Source organism: Corylus avellana, chromosome ca2 (genome assembly GCF_901000735.1).
Source record: "Corylus avellana chromosome ca2, CavTom2PMs-1.0".
In the NCBI taxonomy this organism is placed as follows: domain Eukaryota; kingdom Viridiplantae; phylum Streptophyta; class Magnoliopsida; order Fagales; family Betulaceae; genus Corylus; species Corylus avellana.
Genome location: NC_081542.1, coordinates 46,808,423 through 46,818,681, shown reverse-complemented (window position 1 = coordinate 46,818,681; position 10,259 = coordinate 46,808,423). Strand labels below are relative to the sequence as shown.

Here is a 10,259-nt window from a genome sequence, read left to right as displayed (position 1 = left end):
AACACCTCTAACAAAAATAAAAAATTACAAAATTATGGCCGAAATTTAAAGTTGATGCATGTAATCAACTTTAAATCATGACTATTAAAATGGATAGGTTCGTTGTCGTTTCTTACATGCGCCTTGACCACATTAATAGGAAACGCGTACTGGACCACTGTTTAAAGTTTGGCCCGCGAAGAAAGTTGTTGTACGTCCATGGATAATGGCGATTGGCGAGGAAGTCACGTTGCGGCCTCGTACGTGGCTTGTCCTCCACCACTTCTCTCTCAATCAACTGGAAAACTGGCATTCATTGTTCAACGAATGCGAAACCCTTCGTTCATGGAGAAATAGTAAAGTATACGGCACTTGCATGGACTAGTACTAGATTGCGATTTTAAAGCGTAATTTAAAAAGGACGAAAATTTCTTTTCAATTAGCTTCGAAGAAATTTCTTCAAACTTATTTTTATTAAGAATTATTTGTTATCATTCTAGTAGTTTAGAAACTTAAATATTATTTTTTGAAAAATTTAAATATGTTGAATGAAACATATCACCTATTAAAATACGTTAAAAGAAATTCTTTCCAAATTGATTTGAAGCAAATTAATAGAATAGTGATTTTCATTTAAAATTTGTTGTTCATTTAAAAATAGTAATTTTTAAATGTGCGATTTAAAAATGTAAATTTAAAAAACGCAATTAAACGTTTAATAAAATTGTAATTTGGCCTCTAAAATCACAATTTAGTCTTCCACTAACTGCAACGTCAACTAGTGGGCTCCAACGTCCATCACGATCTAAGACTCTAAATAGTAAATAGTTGGGGAATACTGGTGACCGGTCCATGGGGAATTTTACCAAACCCAAAAGCAAATTGGTATCAAATATCAATAGAGTGAAATGTTACAAAGTAATCTCAAATGCTTATTTTTTAAAATTTTTAAAATTCATTTTTATTATTGGATGCTATATATACTTTTATTTTATTTATTATATCTATTGTCACATTAAAAAATAAATACTTGAAAGTATATTCGTGTAAAACTCTTTATTTGTAAATCACGATGCGAATATTTGACTATATAATTTAGACATATTTAAGTATGCAAAGTGGGTCATTTCTTTTGTCATCTTCCAATAGACAAATGTTTCAATTCAAAGTTAGATTTTTCTAACATAATGGGCTTTAAAGGATTCCAAAATGGCACCCAACTTAAAAGTCAGTCTACGACTCTACTATAGCTCCCCCTTCTGAATAAAGAGCCTGTTAAAATATTCAAGGCCTAATCCTTGCCATTTTACGGAACAAAGGGCAATGGTTTCCTCTAGATTACTTTTCTTCCTCTCTGCCATTTTCATGCTCACTGTTCAAACAGTCGCGCAGGAAGCCTTCCGTTACCATCACTGTTTCAATGGCACGGGTAACTACACCGCCAACAGTAGCTATGAGACAAACCTCAATCATCTTCTCTCCACCTCCATCTTAAACACCGAAATTGACAATGGGTTCTACAATTCCTCTTATGGCGAAAACTCTAATCACAAAGTATATGCAATTGGGGTTTGTAGAGGAGATGTTAACCAAGATGTTTGCGTTCGTTGCCTCTTTGACGCTAGGTCTCTTCTCAAGCAGCTCTGTCCCAATCAGAAGGAGGCAATTGGATGGTACGACGAATGTATGTTACGCTATTCAAATCGCTCTATTCTGGGCATCCTGGAAACTCGTCCTACTTTCTATTTGTGGAGTTCGAACAACGTATCGGCCAATTACGTGGATCAATTCAACATTAAGCGTTGGAGCTTGTTGGAAAACCTAAGAAGTCAAGTTGTAGCAGGCGGTTCTCTTGGTAAGTTTGCAGTAGGAAACACACCGGCACCGTATTTTCAAACATTATATGCACTTGTGCAGTGCACAGCTGACTTGTCTGAGCAAGATTGCAACTATTGCTTAATTGGGGCTCTACAAGGTATTCTAGTCTATTGTGATGGTAAGGAAGGTGGGCGAGTCCTTAAACCCAGCTGTAATATCAGGTTTGAGGTCTACCAGTTCTATGACTCGATAGCAGCTGCGTCAACCCCGTCATCTCCAACCCCGTCATCTCCACTAGCACCACCATTATCCAACACCAATACAACAAAAGGTACCCATATAATATAATATAATGCCATTATGCTTTTAACATAACAAATTATGGGGTGATCATAAGATGTTGATCACACTTGAACAATTGGGCTATCTTATCCACTCATTTGAATTTGAATGACAGTTGACTTTATGTATTAATTAGTCTTTGTTTAATTACTCCGATCACTTCAAATTTAATTATGCTGCTAATTAAGATTATTTCTCCAAATCCCAACTCAACCTTCAGAATCTTTTAATGAGATTTTTGCAGGGAGCAAGACCAACACACCTAAGACTGTCATCATTATAGTTGTGTCAAGTGCTGCTTTTGTGGTACTAGTCATCATCTCCTTCTGCATATATTTCAGAGTAAGAAGGAGGCCAAGAGAAAAACTTAAAAGTAAGTAAACGTTTGGTTTTGTTACTTAAAGCTAAAATCATTTATTAGCTTTAAACGTGATATAATTTGGGATATACTTTAATTTTATACGACATATTTAGCTCCTCTCAAGTATGAGCAACTTTAAAGCTAAAATATTTATCGAAAAAAAGTACAACTTTTTACTCTAACTACTTCAACATATTCTTTGCTTACTTTTAAAAATTATTTTTCATTCTCTTTTAAGTAATCGTAACTGCTTGTACAAGCCTTGTTTTAGCTAGACTGACTTCCAATAACAAAGTGAAAATTTTTACATTAATAAGCAATACTACATGTGTCCATAATTGGTATTTGAAAAAAAAAAAAAAACCCTTTATTTCAAACATTAGTATTAAAAATCCCGATGTTGTTGGATGCACATATTTTAAATTGTGTTACTCTTAAATAATTACGAACCTAATCTATTCATCTGAATGTTGACTTGTTTCTATGCGAAGTTGTTGATGAAATTAGAGGCGTAGAATCCTTGCAATATGACTTTGACACTATTAGAGTTGCAACGGATAACTTTTCTGAAGAAAATAAGCTCGGCCAAGGAGGATTTGGTGCTGTTTATATGGTATGGAGAAGGTTGCCATGCATATATCTGTCATGATAATTTCAAATCTCTTATGCCTACATGCAATTTATCATTATATGTTAACAGGGTAAGCTCTTAGATGGACAAGTTATAGCTGTAAAAAGACTTTCCAAGAATTCTGGACAAGGAGATTTAGAATTTAAAAATGAGGTCGTATTAGTAGCTAAACTTCAACATCGTAATCTAGTGATGCTACTTGGCTTCTGCTTGGAAGGAAGTGAAAGACTACTAATATATGAGTTTGTACCGAATACAAGCCTTGATCACTTCCTTTTCGGTATGTTTGCACTTTTCTTTTTATTTGATATTGTATTCAGAATAACTTTTAGGTTGAATACACCTCCACATATTTTACTTCATTGGATCATATACTTGCTGGGATTTGCAGATCCAATTAAACGTTTACATTTTGATTGGGAAAAGCGCTACAAGATTATAGGAGGCATTGCTAGAGGGATTCTTTACCTTCATGAAGATTCACGACTTCGTATTATTCATCGTGATCTTAAGGCTAGCAATATTCTTTTAGATGCAAAAATGAATCCGAAAATTTCTGATTTTGGCATGGCAAGATTGTTTTCATTGGATCAAACTCAAGGAAATACAAGTAGAATTGTTGGAACCTAGTAAGTATTCTTTTTTATTTGGGGAGAGTTGATGTTTACTTTGTACAAAACAAACAACATCAAAGTTCTAACAAAGATTTTTAACTTGTTCCGAAAATCAAGGGAAACTAACAATTTTGAAGAGAAGTATGGAAAGCTCTATTATTATATCCAAATTAAACTAATATTATTGATGTTGACATGCAGCGGATATATGGCTCCAGAATATGCAATGAATGGAAAATTCTCTATAAAGTCTGATGTCTTTAGTTTTGGTGTATTAGTGTTGGAAATGGTGAGTGGACAAAAAAACAATTGCTTCCGAAATGGGGAGAATATGGAGCATCTTCTAAGCTATGTAAGTACAATCATACATGGGTGCAATTCCCTTGTCATATAACTTTGACACCAGTAAATTATCGCATAGGAATTATAATAATTATGTAATAGAACTTTTTGTCTAATATTATGTTTGCCCACCTAAATTATATTCTGTAGACATGGAAAAACTGGAGAAAGGGGACTAGTTCAAATATTGTGGATCCAACAATAAGGCCAGGCTCGACAACTGAAATTATGAAATGCATCCACATTGGGTTACTATGTGTTCAAGAAAATGTAATTGACAGACCAACCATGGCTTCAGTGGTTCTCATGTTTAATAGCTACTCCATCCCTCTTCCAATACCCTCACGGCCTGCATTTTTTTTCCATAGTAACATTGACTCAAAGGCAGCATCCCAATGGGAGCAAAGCACACAGGTTACAGAGTCAAATGAAAGATCTAAAGAAAACTCCGTCCAAGCCTCAGTAAATGAGGTTTCAATTACTGAACTCTACCCGCGCTAATACTGCTTTGTAAAAGCTACAATTAAGAATGTATATTTTGTAATGTAATGTTAAACTACTATTATCCATGATTATGAATCATAGTAGCTTTTTAGTTCTTTTTTATGTTTGTATGTAGCAAGAACTGTTTGGTAGTCGAGAAAAAAAATGATCACATTGTCCCTTTAATCCAATTGAAATTTTTTCTCCCCGTTTTGATTGTAGTAGTCTCATATAATTTTAGTTTATTTTTAGTGCACCATTTAACAATTTTTTCTTTACTGTTAACCCATATTATTGTCATTTGAATATTTGAGCTGAAGAAGGTCTCTTTAGCTTCCCATTTAACTATTCATCTTCCCAATTATCACGCTTCTTTACAATGGCTACATTACACTTTAATTTCGAAAATCTTTTGCAAAAATGTCTTAGAAAACAATAGCAAAAAATATAAATAATGATAATAATGAAAAAAAAATTAAAAAAAAGAAAGAAAGAAAGAAAAGAAATAAGTTATGCTGGCTGAATTTTGTCACCTGCCTATTTAAATGGTTCATGCCAAATTTGAGAGGAACTACTGTTTAATTAAATTAGTCGAGTTTGATTTGACGTATGCAATTTTTTATTTATGTCTTGAGATGATTCAAACCCGACAACAACACCAATATATAGGGGGTGTTTGTTAAACAACACTCCCCACCATGACACTGTTTATTTGTAAAAATAAATAAATAAATAAATAAAATAGTGATTAATATGAAAAAATAAAAAAGTAGTATTGAAAAGTGAAAAATTTTGTTTTGTAGTGATTTTTTTATTTGAATGGTAATAAAAATTAAATGATGTAGTATAAAAAGTGAATTATTTGAAGTAAAAAAAATAAATAAATAAAGTAGGAATATTTTGTGTCTTTGTTAATATTTTTTCATTCAAACTAGAGTTTGATTTTTCAGATGTACAGTTTCTTTTGCAGACTAAACATTAAGCACAGCTTAAGATAATTACTTTTTGAGGAATTAGTGAAGCTTAAAAAATAAAAATAAAAAGTGTAATTACCACATTAATAGTAAAAATTATGATACTTTCTTTTAGGGTGCATTGTCATTGCAATTTCATAAATAAAAAGCACAATTTTAAAGACTAAATTGTGATTTTAGAGGCCAAATCACAATTTTACTAAACGTTTAACTAAGTTTTTTAAATTCACGTTTTCAAATCGCATATTTGAAAATTATTATTTTTAAATGAATAAAAATTTTCTCTAACCTATTTCAATAAGTGACAAGTATCATTCAACATCTTTGAATTTCTAAAAAATTAATGTTTAAATTCTTAAGTTAGTAGAATGACTCTTTAAAAATACTAAATAAAATATGTAAAAAATGAAACTTGCACTTATTAGGAGTAATGTTATAAGTCTTTCTATAGTCCTCCTAGATTCATCCCAAATGTGATGTGACTTTTAAAATCATCAATAGATCAAAAGTTAATAAATCACATCTCAAATTGAACGGCGATTTTAAAAGCAACATTATATTTGGGATGACTCTAAGAAAACTCTAAGAACACTTATAACATTATTCACTTAAGTTAATTTCCACGAAATTTCTTCTGAAATAAATTTCTATCCTTTTTAAATTACACTTTAAAATCGCAATCTAGTACTAGTCCATGCAAGTGCCGTGCACTTTACTGTTTCTCCATTGACGAAGGAATAGTACGCCAGTCTAGTACTAGATTCAAAGACTACCGACGACTTTAGAAGCCAAAATAGAAAAGTCACAAAGAAAAGGCCGGCTGAATGTTTCAACCCATTAATGTACGTTAGAGACTTCAAAAATGGCACCAACTCAAACCTAGAAAATCAGGCCAAGATTTTTTTAATGTTTTCTTGCAATGGTTTCGTCTAGATTGCTTTTGTTCCTCTCTGCCATTTTCATACTCACTGCTCAAGCAGTCGCACAACCATTTTACCGTTACCATTTCTGTTCAAATGACAAGGGTAACTACACCGCCAACAGTACCTACGAGGCAAACCTCAATCACCTCCTCTCCTCTCTCTACTCCAACACCAAAATTGACTATGGCTTCTACAACTCTTCGTATGGCCAAAACTCTGATGAAGTACACGCAATTGGACTTTGTAGAGGAGATGCTAACCCACGTGATTGCCGCAATTGTCTCAAGAACGCTACGTCGTCTCTTCTCAACCAGCTCTGTCCCATTCAGAAGGAGGCAATTGGATTGTACGACGAATGTATGCTACGCTACTCAAATCGCTCCATTTTTGGCATCCTGGAAACTTATCCTACTATCCTCTTGTGGAACCCGAACAAAGTATGGGCCTACGTGGATCAATTTAAGGATGATCTTAGGAACCTGATGGAAAAGCTAAGAAGTCATGCTGTAACAGGTGATTCTCTTCGTAAGTTTGCAGCAGGAAACGCAACGGCATCCAACTCTCAAACAATATATGGACTTGTGCAGTGCACACCTGATTTGTCTCAGTAAGATTGCAACAGTTGCTTAGTTGAGGCTATTAAAGGTATTCCAGACTGTTGTGATGGGAAGGAAGGTGGGCGAGTCGTTAAACCCAGCTGTAATGTCAGGTTTGAGGTCTCCCTATTCTATAACTCGACAGCGGATACGTCATCTCCAATATCTCCTGTAGCACCACCAGTATCTCCTCCTCCACCATTAACCAACGTCAATGCAACAAAAGGTACCCATATATGCCATTATGCTTTTAACATAACAAATTATGATGTTGACAGTTGAACATGCAATTGGGCTATCTTTTCCACTCATTGACATTTAATTGCTCCAAACACTGTAAAGTTATTTATGATTATTATTCCAGATCCGAATTCAACCCTTAAGAATCTTCTATTGAGAACAGATTTATGATTTTTGCAGGGAGTGAGAGCAACACATCTAGGAGTACTACTATCATTATATTTGTCCCAACCGCTATTTTTGTGGTACTAGTCATCTCCTTGTGTGTATATTTCAGAGTAATTGGAGGAGGCCGTCAAGAGAGAAACTTGAAGGTAATTAAGTAAAAGTTTGGTTTTGTTATTTATATTCAAATAGTTAGGCCTCGTGAATATCACAGAGGAAATAACAAATTGAGACGATGCACACTGCAGTACGTACTGATGCATGTGCTTCGATAAGTAACAGGCACAATGTTTGGAATAAGATTTCTCTGCTATTACGAGTACAGTTTTCGCAGCATCTATTAGCATAATTTGAGAAAAATATCAGCAGGCTCACCTCAAATAGATTGAATAAGAAAGTTCTGTCAGAAGTGACTTCCGATAAAACTAATAGGCAATGGCTATGTTTGCCATTGAACACGAAAAAGGAAGTGGCATTTGATTGATGTGAAAAAAAAAAAAAAAAAAAAAAAAAAAGTAAGAATATTTTGTATGAAGAAGTGAAAAAATTTTGTTTTGTAGTGATTTTTTTATTTGAATAGAGATAAAAAGTTATTGATGTGATGTAAAAAGTAAGAACATTAGGGGTTGATTTTGAGATAAATAGTTTATGATTTTTTTGGGGTCCTTTGGTAAACACAGCTAATATTACATTTTGTAGACACTAGTGTGTCATTTGGTATTTGAAAAACTTTATTTCAATCATTGGTATTGGAAAGCATGTGGCTGTTGTATGCAATATATATTTAAATTGTGTGATTCATTTAAGTGTGTTGACTTGTTCGTTGAGTGAAGATGATGATGAAGAAGATGAGGTTAGAAGCGTGGAATCCTTGCAATTCAATTTTGGCACTATCAGAGTTGCGACAGATAACTTTTCTGAAGAAAATAAGCTCGAGCAAGGTGGATTTGGTGATGTGTACAAGGTGATTAATATAATCTTATGGAAAATGGGTACTATTTATCAGTAAAAACTTGTTAATTTTCAACTTCCTTATAGTTACATATGCTCTTTGTTCTTATATATTCACAGGGTAGGCTTTTTGATGGACAAGTTATAGCTGTAAAAAGATTATCGAAGAATTCCGGACAAGGAGATTTAGAATTTAAAAATGAGGTCCTATTAGTTGCCAAGCTTCAACACCGTAATCTAGTTAGTCTCCTAGGCTTTTGCTTGGAAAGAAATGAAAGGCTTTTGGTATATGAGTTTATGCCAAATACAAACCTTGATCACTTCCTTTTCGGTATGTTAGCACTTTTATTTTCACTTTAGATTATATTTATTATATTTCCTTCGGGCTGCCTCCACATATCTTATTGCATCAATCATGCTTGCTTCGAGATGTAGATCCAATCAAGCATGCACATTTGGATTGGCAAAGGCACTACATGATCATCGGAGGCATTGCTCGGGGGATTCTTTATCTGCATGAAGATTCTCAACTTCGTATTATTCATCGTGATCTTAAAGCTAGCAACATTCTTTTAGATGCAGAAATGAATTCAAAAATTTCAGATTTTGGCATGGCAAAATTGTTTTTATTGGATCAAACTCAAGGAAATACAAGGAGAATTGTTGGAACCTAGTAAGTATCATAGGAGGGGAGAGCTATGTTTACTTTCTACCAAAGAAACAACATCAAATTTCAAACTAAGATTTAACTCATTTCGAAAATAAAGGGAAATTAGCAATTTTGAAGATAAGTATAGAAAACTCTATTACCATATTGTAATTAAACTAATATTATCGATGTTGACATGTAGCGGATATATGGCTCCGGAGTATGCAATGCATGGACAATTTTCCGTGAAGTCTGATGTCTTTAGTTTCGGTGTATTAGTATTGGAAATAGTGAGTGGACAAAAGAATAATTGCTTCCAAAATGGAGAGAATGTGGAGGATCTTCTAAGCAATGTAAGTACAATCATACTTTGATACATTTCCCTTATCAATAACCGCGGCACTAGTAAATTAACACATATGAATTATCATAATTATAATAGAAATTCTTGTCTAATATTGTGTTTGCCCATCTAAATCATATATTGTAGGCATGGAAAAACTGGAGAGAAGGGACTGCTTCAAATATTGTTGATCCAACAATAAGGCCAGGCTCGGCAACTGAAATTATGAGATGCATCCATATTGGCTTACTATGTGTTCAAGAAAATGTAGCTGATAGACCAACTATGGCTTCTATAGTTCTCATGCTTAATAGCTATTCCATCACTCTTCCAGTACCTTTGCAACCTGCATTTTTTATGCACAATAATATTGACTCATCCCGATGGGAGCAAAGCACATGGATTACAATGTCAGATGAGAGATCTAAAGGCAACTCCATCGAAGCCTCAGTAAATGAGACTTCAATTACTGAGCTATACCCTCGCTAGTGCTTTATAAAAGCAACAATTAAGAATGTATATTTTGAAATGTAAAACTATTTTGGTCCATCCTTATGTACCATAGCAATAAATTCAATTGACAATTTGGTGATGGAACCCTTGTCCAAGTCACGGCATAGTACGTTGTCTCTGTTTGTATGCAGCTACAATTGTTTGCTAGTTGGATAAAATTATCTTTAAGGGTGAGAAAATCTAGAGAGTTTGATCGATCGTCTGATAGTTTCACTATCGGTCGTACTAGTGCAAGGAGATATGACACAAAAAATCAAAGAATTCAAACACCATACTAGAACACCAGGATGATGCAAAATCTAGAGAGCTTGATCGTACCACGATCCATTGGACTA

At 33.9% G+C, this 10,259-nt stretch overlaps 1 pseudogene; it reads left to right on the top strand.

Moving 5' to 3' along the window:
• The first annotated feature begins 1,302 nt into the window (after positions 1-1,302).
• Positions 1,303-9,900, top strand: LOC132170032 (uncharacterized; annotated as a pseudogene).
• Positions 9,901-10,259: the final 359 nt, after the last annotated feature.